The following is a 15,092-nucleotide window of genomic DNA, read 5'->3' on the forward strand; positions in this document are numbered from 1 at the left end:
AAAAGAATTTGGGGCTGTTCAGGTGTATATAAATATTTAAAAATTGTATGTGTAGACTGAAAAGGGTCTCAAAAGCAGGTTTTTCTGCTTTTGAGAAAAGCTCTGAATGCCACCACTATCTAGTTACATTACACTATATATTAGGGTGTCAGTTTCCACAGTGCTAACTACTCCCATTGCCCCCTCTTCCCGTCTTAAAAGGCAAGACCTACAATCTATATTGAGGCCATGAATGAAAACTACTCAGATGAGAGCAAACAGGGTATTTATTTAGAGCAGAAACTCAAAAGCAGGCAGGGCGATGGGGGGCGTGGTTCATAGCAAAGGTAAAGGAAGACGTCACGCATGCTCTGACCGCAGGCCGCGGGCATAGGAAGCTGAGGCAGACTAATTAGAAATGGGGTGTTTTATGTGACTGGTCCTGAGTTGGAAGCAGGGGCAAAAAATAGGGGTGCTGGCAGTCGGGGGTCGGGGCCGACCTTTCTGGCCAGCTGCTGCAGAGGCTGTGGCTTGGCTTCCGGGCAGGTTGCTGCTAATGTTGTGGATCAGAGATGTGTCCTCCCCTGGGGTCTGGCCATTGTCTGTTTGTATATTCAGTCTCTCCAGAGCCATCATAGAAAGCCCCTCCTCAGCGTGGCATGAGGAGCTGTGGTCCTGAAACTATTTGTGTGGACTTTATTGGGGTGACGGAGGGACTCCATTTTTCTAAAGGCACTTGCCACCCATTTTCCCTCGGTTATGCATGATGCTTTCTTTGTGCCCAGTATAGGACTTTGCAGGTGGTAGTCTCACAGCAAAGGCTTTTCTGGAGGAAGAAAAGAAGAAGGAAGGAAAGAAGGAAAAAAGGAAGAAGGAAGGAAGGAAGTGACTGTCAATGGAAAAGAAGACAAACTGTAAAATAATTCAAGGAGGTTTATTCTGAGCCAAATTTGAGGACCATGGCCCGGAGCCAAACCCAAGGAGCCTTGAGCAAGTGGGCTCACTGTGGCTGGGTTACAGTTTGGTTGTATACATTTTGGGGAGACAGGAATTACAAGTAAAGTCACAAATCAACACACAGAAGGCATACATTGGTTTGGCCCAAAAAGGTGGGACATCTCAAATCGGCAGCTTACAAGTTATGGGTGGATTTAGGGATTCTTTAGTTGACAATTGGCTGAAAGAGTTAGGCTTTGTCCAAAAGACTAGGAATCAGCGGAAAGGAACGCTTGAGTTAAGATAAGGGTCTTCCATCTTTTATGTGATGCTACACCAGAATCAGGTTGGGAAGTAAACCACATCATAAAAACCTGTTTACTGAGATTTTATCATTTGTAGGCATGACTCACCAGGCCCCCTTAGAGAGGAATTTTTTGGGCAAAGAAAAAGATCAGAGTTCAGTCCTCAGAAGGAAGGGAGGGAGGAAGGGAAGGTCCTAGGTAGGGTTGACAGATAAAAAGCAGGACACCAGTTAAATTTGAATTTCAGATGAATGAATAATTTTTTGTATGTTTCAAATATTGTATTGTAGGTAGATTTAAAAATATTGCGTGGGACGTACTTACACTAAAATACTTCTCATCCTCTCTCCGAAACAAATTCAACTGGACCTCCTGCATTCCTGTTGCGAAATACAGCAACTCTGGTTATAGGGCAAAAACCTAACCAAACTTGAAATTAGTCTGACTGTGAGGCTCAAAGAAAATCTCCCTGGTCCACTCTTCCCTTCCCCAGTTTGCAAGAACTGTGCCCCTGGGGCTGTGCATGCTTTGCTGACGTTGGGCTGACGAGATAAAACCCCAAAGGCTGGCTCCTTCACTGGAAATCCGAAAGCAGGGCTGGCGGTTGCCTAGAGAAGCTTGGACGCCTCTAGGGGAGGAGAAATGCATGGAATGTTAGTGGGAAGACCGGGAGGAGTCCTTAAAGGGCCCTTTCCTAAGTCCCAGGCACTTCCTTCTCATCGGAAGATACGCGGTAACTGTGAGCTACAAGGAGGACGTGTTCCTCTGTATCAGGGAGGCCTTGTCTGATGATGCGTGGTGTGCAGAGAAGCCCTGCATGGTCAGGCGAGAGGAAAGGACAAAGGTTGGTCCACACTGTGCGCTGACTCCCTTCTGGATCCCACTTCACCCTTGAAATCGTGGGGAGGACGTGTGCAGTGGGTTGAATGATGACCCTTAAAACCTGAGAATGTGACCTTATTTGGAAAGGCGGTCTTTGCAGGTGTCATGAAAGATCTTGAGATGAGGAGATCACCCTGCAGTATCCGGGTGGGCCTGGATAGGGACACATGGAGGAGGAGACAGACACACGGAGGAAAAGGCAACGTGAAGACGGAGCAACGCAAGCCAAGGAGCGCTGGAGCCATCAGAAGGTGGAAGACGCAGAAAGGATCCTCCCCTCGAGCCTTCAGAGGGCAAATGGCCCTGATGACCCTTCTACTGCAGACTTCTGACCTCCAGAACTGCAAGAGAACAGATTACTGTGGTTTTTAGCCACTGAGTTTGTGATCATTTGCTAGGAACGCTACAGGAAACTAATAGGACATAGGGCTAGAGTCCTAAAGCAAAAGGCACTGTTTCACATTTTAATATCATGTGCAGAACCACAAACCAGTGGTCTCCAAATGGGGTGTTTGACACAATCCACTGGGCTGTGTGAGAAATACTGGAACTTTGGGGCTAAGAAAATAAGAAAGCAATTATACTTTCCTAATCTTTTAAGATTCAGATTGACACTAGTAGCTGCCTTCAGTGGGTGAGTCAGAGGGTCCTCTGTTACCCACGGCTCGGGGACATGCTCAGAGGCTCTGCAGTGTGGGGGCCAGTGGTGGTTAGCCACCACCTGCAATCGGTGCTGGGGGAATTTGCGATATTACAGTCTACGTGCACTTGGGTAAGCAGATTTACAAACAGCATGATCTAGTTTTAACTAATCTTTATGAAATGAAAAAATGGTTTTAATAGATTATTATAGAGAGACTGAGGATTAAAGGAAACATGAATAGTACAAGTCCAGAAAATAAGAAATTAGCAGAGCATACGTGGCTAGTATGAACTTTCTATTAGCACATTATGAGGGAAAAATGAGATCTGACAGGAATTCAGCCTTCTTGTTCCCCTAAATTAAAATTATCAAGAAGGTCCCTTGAAAGATGGATGTTGTTCACGATAAAGCTCACCCTTAGTGTATATTGTGTCTTGGAATATTAGTTATTAATAGTAAAAAAACCATCAAAAGTAACATTTAAAATATTTCTTTTCATCTTTAATTCATCTATTTAAAATTTCTATCTAATGGAATGTGCATGTAATATATACATAAATATGCACACATTGTAGATGCAGAATTTTAAAAGTTAGAGATTTCTATGGACTGAATTGTGTTCCCCCAAAATTCATATGTTGAAGCCCTAATCCCCAGCATGACTGTATTTGGGGATAGGGCTTTTGGGAGGTAATTAAGGTTAAATGCGTTCATAAGGGTGGGGTCGTAATCCAATAGGATTGGCAGCCTTCTAGGAAGAGGAAGAGAGAGCTTGCTCTCTTCACATAAGCGCATGGAGACGAGGCCATGTGAGGACTCAGTGAGAAGGTGGTCCTTCTCCAAGCTAGGACAAGGGGCCTCCCCAGAACCTGACCATGCTGGCACCCTGATCTTGGACTTCCAGCCTCCAGAAGTGTGAGCAACTACATTTCTGTCGTTTCAGCCACTCAAGTCTGTTATTTTGTTACGGCAGTCTGAGCGGACTAGTACAGGGACATATGATCAAAAACATTTGGGGACCACTGAGAAGTGGGTCAGTGTGGTTGATCGTGGGAGTAATAACCCTGTTTGTTCTCAATTCCCTTCTTCCATGCCCTTGGGTGGTTTCTTCCCACAGGACTCTGGCCTTGGCCTTGTGACTTGCTTTGGCCAAAGGAAAAATGGCTAATGTGTTGTAAGAAGAGGTTTAGAAAGTGCTTTTGGGTTGGAGCTTGCCTTCTTTCTTACTGTGCGACCTTTTGGCACCTACTGAATAGCCCACCATAGCCTCCTGAAGGTTGAGAGACCATGGCAGGGGCAGCTGCAAACATCCCAGCTGAGACCCAGGACCCACGTGTGAGGCCGTCCTGGACCATTCGATTCTGGCTGGTCTGGTCCAGACCACAAGAATTGCCCAGATCACCCACAGAGTCATGAGAAAGTAGAAACATTTATTGCTTGAAGCCACTAAGTTTTGGGATGGTTTGTTATATAGCAAATGCTACGTAGTGCAGTAGGGTGGGTGCATTATAAGATCTTTTGCCCAGTTTAAATGCATTGCAATCTACAAAATAGACGATCATCAGATGAGAAGACTTTGAACAGTCCTTCCAGTTTTGTCTTTGCATTGCTAGAGCCTAGAATAGGACCTAGCACATATTAGATGCTCGAAAACATTTGTTGAGTGAGTGAATGAAGAAGATGAATCGTAGCAAACATACATTGAGCATTTTTAAAATACTTAATCCTTCACCTAAAATATGAGGTGGGTACTATGATTATCATGCCCATTTTAAATGGGGCAACCAAGGCTTGGAGAAGTCACCTGTCCAAGATCAGATCATTGGGAATAGCTGAGTAGGGACTGGAGCTCTCCCTTCATAGTAGCCGCTCAGGTACTGTGCAATACTACCGACTCTAGACTGCCTATCCTTCTACATGGAATGAAATTCTAAGAATAAAAGCTAGAAACAGTCTTTAGAGAGTCCCTCTGTTGCTTCAGTTGTCCTTAGCTCATCAGGTTCTTGCACGCATACAGTGATGGTTGGAGTCTGATCACTTAGCTCTGAGAATCAGGTTTCTCATGACAGTGGCAGCTGTGGGCCTGGCGGGCCCTGCTTGATTGGGAAGAGGTCACCAGTGGAGGTCATTAGGAGTAAAAGACACATGGCCCAGGAGCTGGCTGCCTCGATGCCAGTACCTGGGAGAGGAGCCAGGCTGCTGCTCCAGCTTGGGCTCAATGAGAACTAATTGATGCCAGTTGCATTCCCTAGCACCCAGGTGGTGCCCATTATGCAAAGGAACAAAGCCAGCTCAGGGGAGAGACTGTGCTAGGCAGGGCCTCTGCAGCCAACAGCTTCCCCTGGTAGCAGTCTGTGGGAGGCCTTCTGTCTGTCCACCCTGACGTCCATTCATCCTCAGACAGAAGAAGCACAAATTGGATTAGCCTGGTAGGGTCTGTGCACAAACTGCATGCTGGTGCCACTGGGGCTTTGTTCATGGTAAGCTCCTACTTAAGGGGAGCAGGTCTGGCAGCTTCCAGAAGAGGACTCTAATAGTAACTGGTGCGTGTGCTCAGAGTGTTACATCAGGTTATTCTCTCAGTTCTTGAAGGGGATGAGTTCCCAGTTCCCAGTGCTTCCATGCTGTTATTCTCCACGACAGTGTACTGTTCTGTGCTTATTCTGTTTGCTTATTTATTTGCTTTCTTTACCATCTCTCCCCCATTGGACTTCCAGCTCCATGAAGGTCAAAATCTTGCTTGGACTTGGAATGCCTTTTTTGCTATGGTATCTTCAGCATAATGTCTTGTGAATAGTAGATGTATGATAAAAAAAATGTGTTAGGTAAATTCTTAAAGACAGATATTATTATTCTTATTTAATAAAATAGGAATCTAAAGTTCAGAAATGTTGGGTGACTTGCCCAAATTTATACAGCTAGTAGATATTAGAAAACCAAATTCTAACCTGGGTTCAACTGACTTCAAAACATATGAGATTTTTCTAAAGCATGAGGCATCTACCACCTGTGGTAGGAGAGAGAATTTAAGTCATGCGTAAGTACATTTAAGAAATACGATATTATGATGCAAAAGTCATTTCCTTTCCATTTATCTTTCAGTTCTGATTATTTTAAGAAAATAATTTTTCCAAAAAAGAGCAGACTTCAAGCTCAGCACCTGAATATCAGGATGAGGTTTGGCTGTGAGAGGCAGAAAGCCTGGTAAGAGTGGCATAACAGGATAAGCTATGTTTCTCTCTCATGTAAAAGAACCAGAGGCAGACAGCCCAGGGTTGGAAAGGCAGTTCCATGATTGTCAGGAACCCAGACTCCTTCTACTCTGTTGCTCTGGCATCCTTATCATGTAGAGTTGACTTTATGGCCCCAAGATTGCTGCTGCACTTCCAGCCATCATGTCCACCTCCCAGCCATCAAGAAGAAGGGGAAATTTCTGCCTCATTCTTTCAGGATCACTTCATGGAAGTCATATGCAATAATTAGGTTTATAGTCCTTTGTCAACTAAGAAAATTGAGGAAGGGAGGAAATAATAATTTTGTTCCTATCACTGTGTGAAGAGCCTAGCTTTCACAAGGCCCGTGGGCCCATTGCACTCAGCAGAGCCTCCAACCTGGAAGCTTTGATCAGAAGCCCAAGAAGTACTTGATTATTGGACAGGCTGTAAAAACAGGACTTGCCCTGTGGCTCTGGGTCCAAGAATGATGAGGACAGGGAGTCACTCGGTACTGGGCCTTGTAGGGGAGAAGAAATGTCCTTTCCTTCCCACGGTGAGTGAGTGTGTGTGGGTGGGAAAGGGCCTCTCCCCTCATTGTGCCGCCAAGCCCAATGAAGGGGAAAGATTGCAAAGGAATCCCTTGCAGGGCTTGGGGTGCTCACAGGAGGTAGAGCCTGACAGTCCATCCCAATCAGATAGTGCCTGGGCCCTGGACACTCTGATCTCTGGATGGGCCTCATTGATCAGGGTAGAATAGGGGTAGAAAGAAATGCCAGAGCAGAGAGCAGGCTGGGGCAGGCACCTGTCCACCCATGTGTGGCCCTGAACACCCACGTGTGTGAGTTTCCCAGGCGTCCAGGGTTCATGGTGGAAGGTGGCTGCCTCCAGGCAAAAGGACCCCCAGCAGCTAGAGGCTGCCAGTGTGACTGCTCAGGTGGGGGGTGCAGTGGAACCAGACCCTCACATGAGGAAACTAGGCAAGGGGAGGCCCCCTTGGGTCCAAGGCACCAGCATCTGCCCCCAGTAAGTGTTAGCCAGGCAAGAAGCACCCACAACACACTGAGGACTGCAACGGGACAGCATCACCAGGAGACCTCTGCGCTCTCCCCTGAATTTCTGACTCCCAGCATAGCCGCCACCCCTGAGAAGCTGCAGAAGGGGAGGGCAGTCCCAGAGGCAGACCATGCTCCCCTCCACTCCCAGGTCAGAGAGGAGGAAGAAGAGGAAGAAAGCAGACTGCCTGGACCCCCAAGCCCAACCGTAATGAGGAAGGGGCCACCTTGGAATCAGATGAGGGATTAGAGTTCTAACCTGGACCCGGCTGAGTTTCAATAGGGAAAGGGATCCAAAAGCTCTGAAATCTGCCCAAGATCTTGTGAAGCGATGGGAAAGGAAGAGTTAACAGAGCCCGGTTCATTCTTTTATTCACCAAGCATACTTACCCCCTACTACGTGTCAGGCACTGCCATGTGCACAGGTCTCCGTCCTCATCAAGGAGTGGGAGAGACATGACGGAAAATAAACACACTCCAGGGTCAGGAAGCGAAGAGTGCTGAGAAGGACTAGTGGGGCAGGGAGGGAGGTGGCCAGCTCTGGGTGGGGGGCTACTGAATGAGGGCTTGAGTGAGGGAGGAATTCCTGAGACTGCTGGGGGAAGACTGGTTTAGGGAGACATCAGCGTTTTCTCCTTCCTTGTCACCGGAGGTGGCCCAGCCAGCCTGGTAGGGGCTCCCGGAGTGTGTCAAAGCTGGCTGGTAATTAGAATCTCAGATCCCAAATCCAACCCTGGGATTCTATCCAGTTGCATGAGGAGGGGGGCCAGGAACCTTTCCCAAAACTCCTCATCTGGCAGTCGGAGAGCCGCTGGCTGAGTCAATGCTCACAGCTGCCACTCACCAAGCACGGGCTGGACTGAGGAGGGAGTTAGAAGCGTAGGCTCTGAAAGCTCTCACTGTGTATCAGGTACTTGGTGAACCACTTTACCTGCATTATCTTAAAAAATATAACCCCCCTTGCAAGAACACTGAGGTGGGTACTATTATTCTACCCATTTTATAGATGAGGAAAGCAAGGCTCAGAGATACTAAATAATCTGCTTGCGATCACAAGGTGACAGGTGATGAGGCCGGGTTATGGCCTGGGTGTGAAGCTGCAGCCCTGCCCTCTGCTCTGCAGAGACGAGATAGACACCCACTAAGGGGATCCAGCCACTCAGGGCACTAAATTCCAAGTGACGAATGGGAGTGGACCACACGCAGCTTAAGATTTCCAAGGAAAGAAAGAAGCGAGTGAGGCCTTGATGTTCAAGTACAAGGGCTGGCATCTCCCTGGGAGGTGAGCCCAGGAGTGGGGGAAGCAAGCAGAAGGTGACAGCCTGGATGCAGCGTGAGGGACAGCTGCCCAGAGAGAAGCAGAACGCAGGGCCCACACAGGTTGGTGGGCCGGTGGAGATGGTACCTGCCTCCGCTCTTTGCGGCAGGACTGTGGGTCCCCATCCCAGGGCGGAGGGAGAACAATGGAGCCTGGGCACCACAATTTGCCTGGACAAACCCCTAGCAAACTGGAAGTTCCATGTTCAACATATCTAAGACAGTAACTCAGTGCAAAACCAAAATAGTAACCATTCTCTACCTCTATCTTTGTGGCAGCCCCCTTGACTGACTCGGGGACATTTGTCCCTTCTGTCCTCCCCCTTAGCTGTGCCTCTGATAGTTTACAGGTGCTTGGATGGACTTTGTCTTCTGTCTCCAGGGCTCATGAGATCTTGGTGGTCTTCTGATAAACCCTCCCTGTGTTCCAGTTAGTTCGAGTGGTTTCAGATCCCTGCAGCCAACATAGCCCTGTCTAGCAGAGAAATGACGGAATGGTTTCCGATATAGGCAAGTTGAGATGCGGGAGTGGACTGTACCTGTAAACTCTACCAGGAAGCTGGGAACTGAGAGCTGGAACCTGGGTGATGTATTAGTTAAGATAATGTCAGCTGCTGTGACACATAAATGCTGAAAACCTCGGTGGCCTAATACAAGTTTATTTCTTGTTTGCACCAAGGGTGTGGCTGTTCCTGGTCAGGCAGCCTCGCCAGGGAGCAGGTCCTTCCACCTTGTGGCTCCTCCTGGCCCTGTAACCTTGGAGTCCTCTTAGTCAACCACACATGGGCCAAGCCTGTAGGAGGCACTCCTGCCCAGATATGACAAAGATGCCCTCACTCACTTGTCATTGGCCAGAACGCATCATCGGTCACATGATCCCACCAAAATGCAAGGGAGCTGACGCTGTGGAAAGCAGTGTGGCCATCCCTCAAAACGGTAAACACAGAATCACCTTCTGACCCAGCGATTCCACTCGGAGTTATAGACCCAAGAGAATTAAAAACAGGTGTTCAAACAAATTCTTGTACACAAGTGTTTATAGCATTATTCACGATAGCCCAAAGGTGAAACAGCGCAAATGTCCATCAATGGATGAATGAATAAATAAATTGTGGTCAATTCACACAATGGACTATTACTCAGCCATAAAAAGGAATGAAGCACCGATACCTGCTATGACACAGATGAACCTGGAAAACGTGGTGAGTGAAAGAAGGCAGACACAAAGGGCCAGATATTAAATGATTCCTTTTATAAGAAATATCCAGAATAGGTAAATCCATAGAGACAGAAAGCAGTTTGGTAGTTGCCAGGGGTTAGGGGAAGGGAGGGATGGGGAGTGATTGCTTAATAGGTACAGGGTTATCTTTTGGGTGGTAAAAGTGGCACTTGGAAATTCAGACTCCATATAGGAGGTGGCCACACAATGTTGTAAATGTACTAAATGCCACCGAATGATACACTTTAAAATGGTTAGTTTTATGTTATGTGACTTTCACCTCAATTTTCTAAAAAGGCAGCAAGGGGGCTGGGAACTGTAGTCCCTGGCTGGGCAGCTGCTCTTCCCGAGTGACGACCACACACTCCAGAAGGGGGTCATGTATGTTTGGTGACCAGCTAAATATCTGCGTGTGTATATCTGCCCACACAACGCTCCCAGAATTCACATTCACCTCCTCCCCAAGGGAGATAACCCAAAGACCTCTCAGGTCATTGCATCCAGCTCAAAGCTGAGGATGTGCCGTCCTCTCTCCAGTTTTTGGGTGTTGCTTCTCGTGCCTTGGTGATGTGTAAACTAAACGCACGAGTTATCTGAATTTGTCCCTCCTCCTCCCTGCCTAACACACAGGTGGAGTGGAAACAGCATGACTACACTCCAGTTTTATATCCAGAAAGGGGGAGAATGGCAAGAAGACAGCAGCCTGGGCTATGGCAATCATGAGAACCTGCTGGGCAGGCATTGAAGAGATGGGACCCGCAGTGAGAAGCCCCTCCAGTTAGACCCCATTCTGATTCCTGGGAGGAGCACCCTGATCCATTTTTCTTTATGGCCCAGACTCCACCCTTGGAGAGATTTCTCCTTGATCGTCATCTCCTGGGCCACATCTAAAGTGAGTGTTGGGGATTTACCCCACTTAGAGGATGTGCAGCTTGCCAACTTCCCGCCTGTGCAATCTTGGGGCCCCAAGGGTTGTTTAATGCCTGAACAGTCAACATCTTTCCTAGTTTGGGCTCATCATTTCTTTGGCAATGAAATGCCCTCAAAACTGTAGTAGGCTTTTTACCAGACACAAGAAGTACATACTATATGATTTTAGTTATCATGTTCAAGAACAGGCCAAATTAAATGGTGACACTGTGTAATGGCAAGTACTTTATGAAAAAGAATCCCTTTAATTGGAATCGTACAGAAAAGGAGACAGAAAGAGTCTCAGAGGGACTGAGTGACTTGCCTAAAGTCACACAGCCAGGTTGAGCAGAGGCAGGACTAGAGCCCATGTCTCTAAATTCACAGCCCGGGAGCTCTTTCACTCTAGTAAGGACTGAACAGACACAGCAGTTACCAAATGCAGCTTTTTCTTTTGGTGCTTTTAATTAGCATATATGAAATACACTGCCAATCTAATTTAATTATAATTAGGTAACCAGAAGGCTGATTATGTTGTAAATTTAGATTAAAGAGCTGTTGTTCTCAATTAGGCTTGATTGTAAAGTGCTTTGACACTCTTCCTGGCCTCAAAGAAAGTTCATTATATAATTTCCCACTTACTTTCATTTTGCCCACAGGTCTGGGGTGGTAGTAACTGGACTAAAGTTCCCAGGGTTCCCCCAGTCTGGGACAGATCTGGACCTGGTCCCTATGCTGTTGGTGGCAAGGCCCCCAGCCGCTGTTGGGCGGTGGTGTTGGGGTGCTTTCGGCTGTGTGTAGTGGAGGATCCAACCGAAAATGCTCAAACCTCAAGAGGACTTAAAGTCTCACATGGAGGTAAGGCAGTTCTAGGGTTGGTTAATTTGCTTTCAAAACATCCCCAAGGACCCAGATTCATTCCATCTTCCTGCTGCGCCGACTTCAGCATGTTGGATTCCATCCTCAGGGTAGTCCCTAACTGGTTTTGTGATTGCTGGAGCCCCGAGCTTTCCCATCCACCCAGAGGAGAACATTTCCTTCCTTGCTTCCCTTGAGCATCCAGTAGGCTTCCTCTCATGACTCCTTGGCCAGGATTGCAGCACGGACCTGTTTGTAGGTCAATCACTATTCCTAAGGAATCACCATCTTGTCGGGTCTTTCCTGGAGACCACGGTTGCCTGTTGCCTGCCAGCAAGTTAGTAGAGGCAGTCGGGATAGGGTGTGGCTGTTGGCTGGGTCACCAGCAGTCCATACCTGCAACCAGTGTGGCCACACCCTAGGCAGGCCTGGCTGGGCCCAGCCTGAGTGTCCAGTGTGATGACCGAAGGACTCCAGCTGCAAATAATTGCTTCTTGACTCTCCATCAGACGTCAGCCTTCTCCTGTGGGCTGGGCTTTTGCATGGCTTGCAGGTATCAGCAGTATACGGCACAGTCAGGTAGGGAAAAGGATAGGAAAGAGGGGAAGAGAGAGGACCTTCTAGAAGATGATGAAGGCACCCCCACAAGCCCTGTTGTCTCTGGGGAATGTCGAGAGATCTTCCCCTTGGAAAGAGGGTACCAGAGAGAAGGAAGCTGGCCCTCAGCACCTCGGCAGTCCTCAGAGCAAAGTATTATCTGCCCAACTTTCCCTCTACTGGTCCCTTGTCCCAGGCTACCTCCAGATGTGACCATGCTCTTGCTGGCCAGCCACCTGGGACTTCTCCAGGGCCTGTGCCACCCATGGCCAGCTCTGCTTCCCACTGCTGCTGTATGTGGCTGCTTCTGGGCAGAGTGTGAGGGGCAGGGACACAGCCCAGGGGCAGAATCCTGTGCTCATGTCCAGCTCCTCTTCCCGCTGACCTTGGGAATCTCCTCACGTTCTCTTCGCCTCAGCTTCCTTGTCTGTAAAACCTCTACCGCACAGGCTTCTTGTGAGGATTAAATAAAATAAGGGCCTCCAAGCTCTTTCGAACATGACCCTCAGTAAGAAACGCACAATTTATATAATGACACAGGAAAATGTATAGCATATAACCATTGAAATTAAGTGTGATCCATTCTGGTGTTTTCTGTTCTATTCCTTTCCATCCTGTTTCTTTAATAAAACATGCTGGTTGAGACCCTTCGGGGAAAGAAAAAAGAAAATGCTTAGCACAGTGTCTGGCACATAGTTAACATGCAGTGAACATTTGCTATTATTATTATCATCACTGTTAATAGTAGCCCTAGTGTTGCTAATACAGTCATGCGCCATAATAATGATGTCTTGGCCAACGACGAGCCGCATGTATGACAGTGGTCCCATAAGATTATCCTGGAGCTGAAAAATTCCTATGGCCTAGTGATGCCTTAGTGATCCTACCCTTGTGTGGGTCTAGGCTAATGTGTGTTTGTGTCTTAGTTTTTACTTTAGTTTTTTTTAATTTTTATTTTTTAGAGATATGTTGTCCAAGTGGGCCTCAAATTCCTGGGCTCAAAAGATCCGTCTGCCTCAGCCTCCTAAGTAGCTGGGACTATAGGTATGCACCACTGCACCTGGCTGTGTCTTAGTTTTTAACAAAAAAATTTAAAAAGTAAAAAAAGAAAAAAATTTATAGACTTAGGATATAAAGAAAGAAAATATTTTTGTATAGCTGTACAATGTATTTGTTTTAAGCTAAGTGTTATTACAAAAGACTCAAAAAGTTGAAAAAAATTTAAAAGTTTAGAAAGTAAAAAAGTTATAGTAAACTAAGGTTAACTTATTATTGAAGAAAGAAAAATACTTTCTTTATAAATTTAGTGTAGCCCAAGTGTATAGTGTTTATAAAATCTACAGTAGCATAGGCCTTCACATTCACTCACCACTGACTCCCCCAGAGCAACTTCCAGTCCTGCAAGCTCCATTCATGGTAAGTGCTCTATATAGGTGCACCATTTTTTATCTTTTATACCATATTTTTAGTGTACCTTAGATATGTTTAGATACTTACCAATGTGTTACAATTGCCTACAGTATTCAGTACAGTCACATGCTGTACAGGTTTGCAGCCTGGGAGCAACAGGCCGTACCATGTAGCCAGGTGTGCAGTAGGCTATCTTGTCCAGGTCTGTGCAAGTGCATGCTGTGATGTTTGCACAATGACAAAATCGCCTATGATGCATTTCTCAGAATGTATCCCTGTCGTTAAGCCATGCTTGACTTACTATCCATGGTGCTCTGGGCCACATGGAGAAGCTGGCCAATGCTCTAGCCACCACGACCCTCGTACTCCTCAGGACCGGTTTTAATGGCAGTTCTAGTCCAGAGGAAAGGCAACCCATGCCCTGGTGTGGGGCTGACACACAGCTCTGCACAGTAGCCATGAGTTGCCTTCCCTGACTTAGAATTGTGCAGCCACCTTGGTGACATTCCCATTCTCTTTCCCATTCTCAGACCTCAAGAATGATGCTTGAATTCCCACCTCGGAGACACCGCACCCCTGGAAAGAGGTTTGCATTTTGAATCTCTGATGGCTGCAGAGGTGGGCCTCTGCTACCTCACACGGTTGGGTCAGCTGAGTGCATGGAAGTTGAACAACCGAGCCACTTCGCTGTGAGAGGCTGGTCTGTTCTCATAAAGCTGAAAATATTAATATTATAAAATCTTCAATGTCAATTGTCCTTTTCGACAGTCCCTGACAGTACTTGGTTGCCTTTTGGATTTAATTTTGTTCTTTACAGTTGAATACGTGAGTGACCGGCTGAAGTCTAGAGAATGCCTGATAGAGATTAGACTCCCTGCTGCCTCGCTCCTAATGATTTCTCTCTGTGCCTAAACTGGGTTCACTTTATAGCTTTTTAAAAATCGCTGGTATTAGTTCATCCAGTTTTCCATTTTCTAATCATTTTTATAAAACAATGAGGCAAAAAGATGCAATTTGTATAAACATATACCGTCGACCAGATAGAATGTTGCTGACCACTCTGAGCTGTGGGCTGGCAGGAAGCACCATTGTGCCAAAGCTGGGAATGTTTGGGCGTAGGGTGTAAATCTGAGGTACGATGTATGCAAGGGCTTATTGTGTTAAAGAAATGAAGTTGAGACTCATTCGTATCTGCTTCATCTTAAATGTGACAAGATGGATACCAACTTCTCCTGGATGATCAGTGTGGCCTTTAAAAGGCACCCTGGCCTCTACCCAGGGCTCATCCACTGAGAGTGTTGGTGCCAAGTCAGGAAGCATCTTGGTCCAACCACCTGGAATGCCAGTGAGAATCGCCTGGGCTGACTGGCCATGAAGAACCAGGTGTCTTGTGCTTGCTGCCGCCAACCACAGATCTGCCCGTGGCACCTGCCAGTGATGGCTGATGGCAGAGGGCCAGTCCCACATTTCAACCCCAGGAAGGGCCTCCCTTGCAGGACACAGCTGAACTGTATTAGGCCTGAGTACCCTCTTCCTCTAAGACTCCACAGGGATTGGACGCACGGGACCACCCAATGCTGTTTTATCCTCTGAAGTGGAAGCAATGACTTTCAATAAACTTCCGAATTCTCATCTCCAAGCTTCTCTGTAATCTTCTGACATAATCTTTCACTCCTTTCTTCCAGTGCGCCCCCTTCATGGTGCCTTCTGGAACTCTTGCTCCGCAATCAGCACATTCTTTTATGTATTTTTTCTTCAAACACTCCCTCC

Source organism: Lemur catta, chromosome 14 (genome assembly GCF_020740605.2).
Source record: "Lemur catta isolate mLemCat1 chromosome 14, mLemCat1.pri, whole genome shotgun sequence".
NCBI classification, from domain to species: Eukaryota; Metazoa; Chordata; class Mammalia; order Primates; family Lemuridae; genus Lemur; species Lemur catta.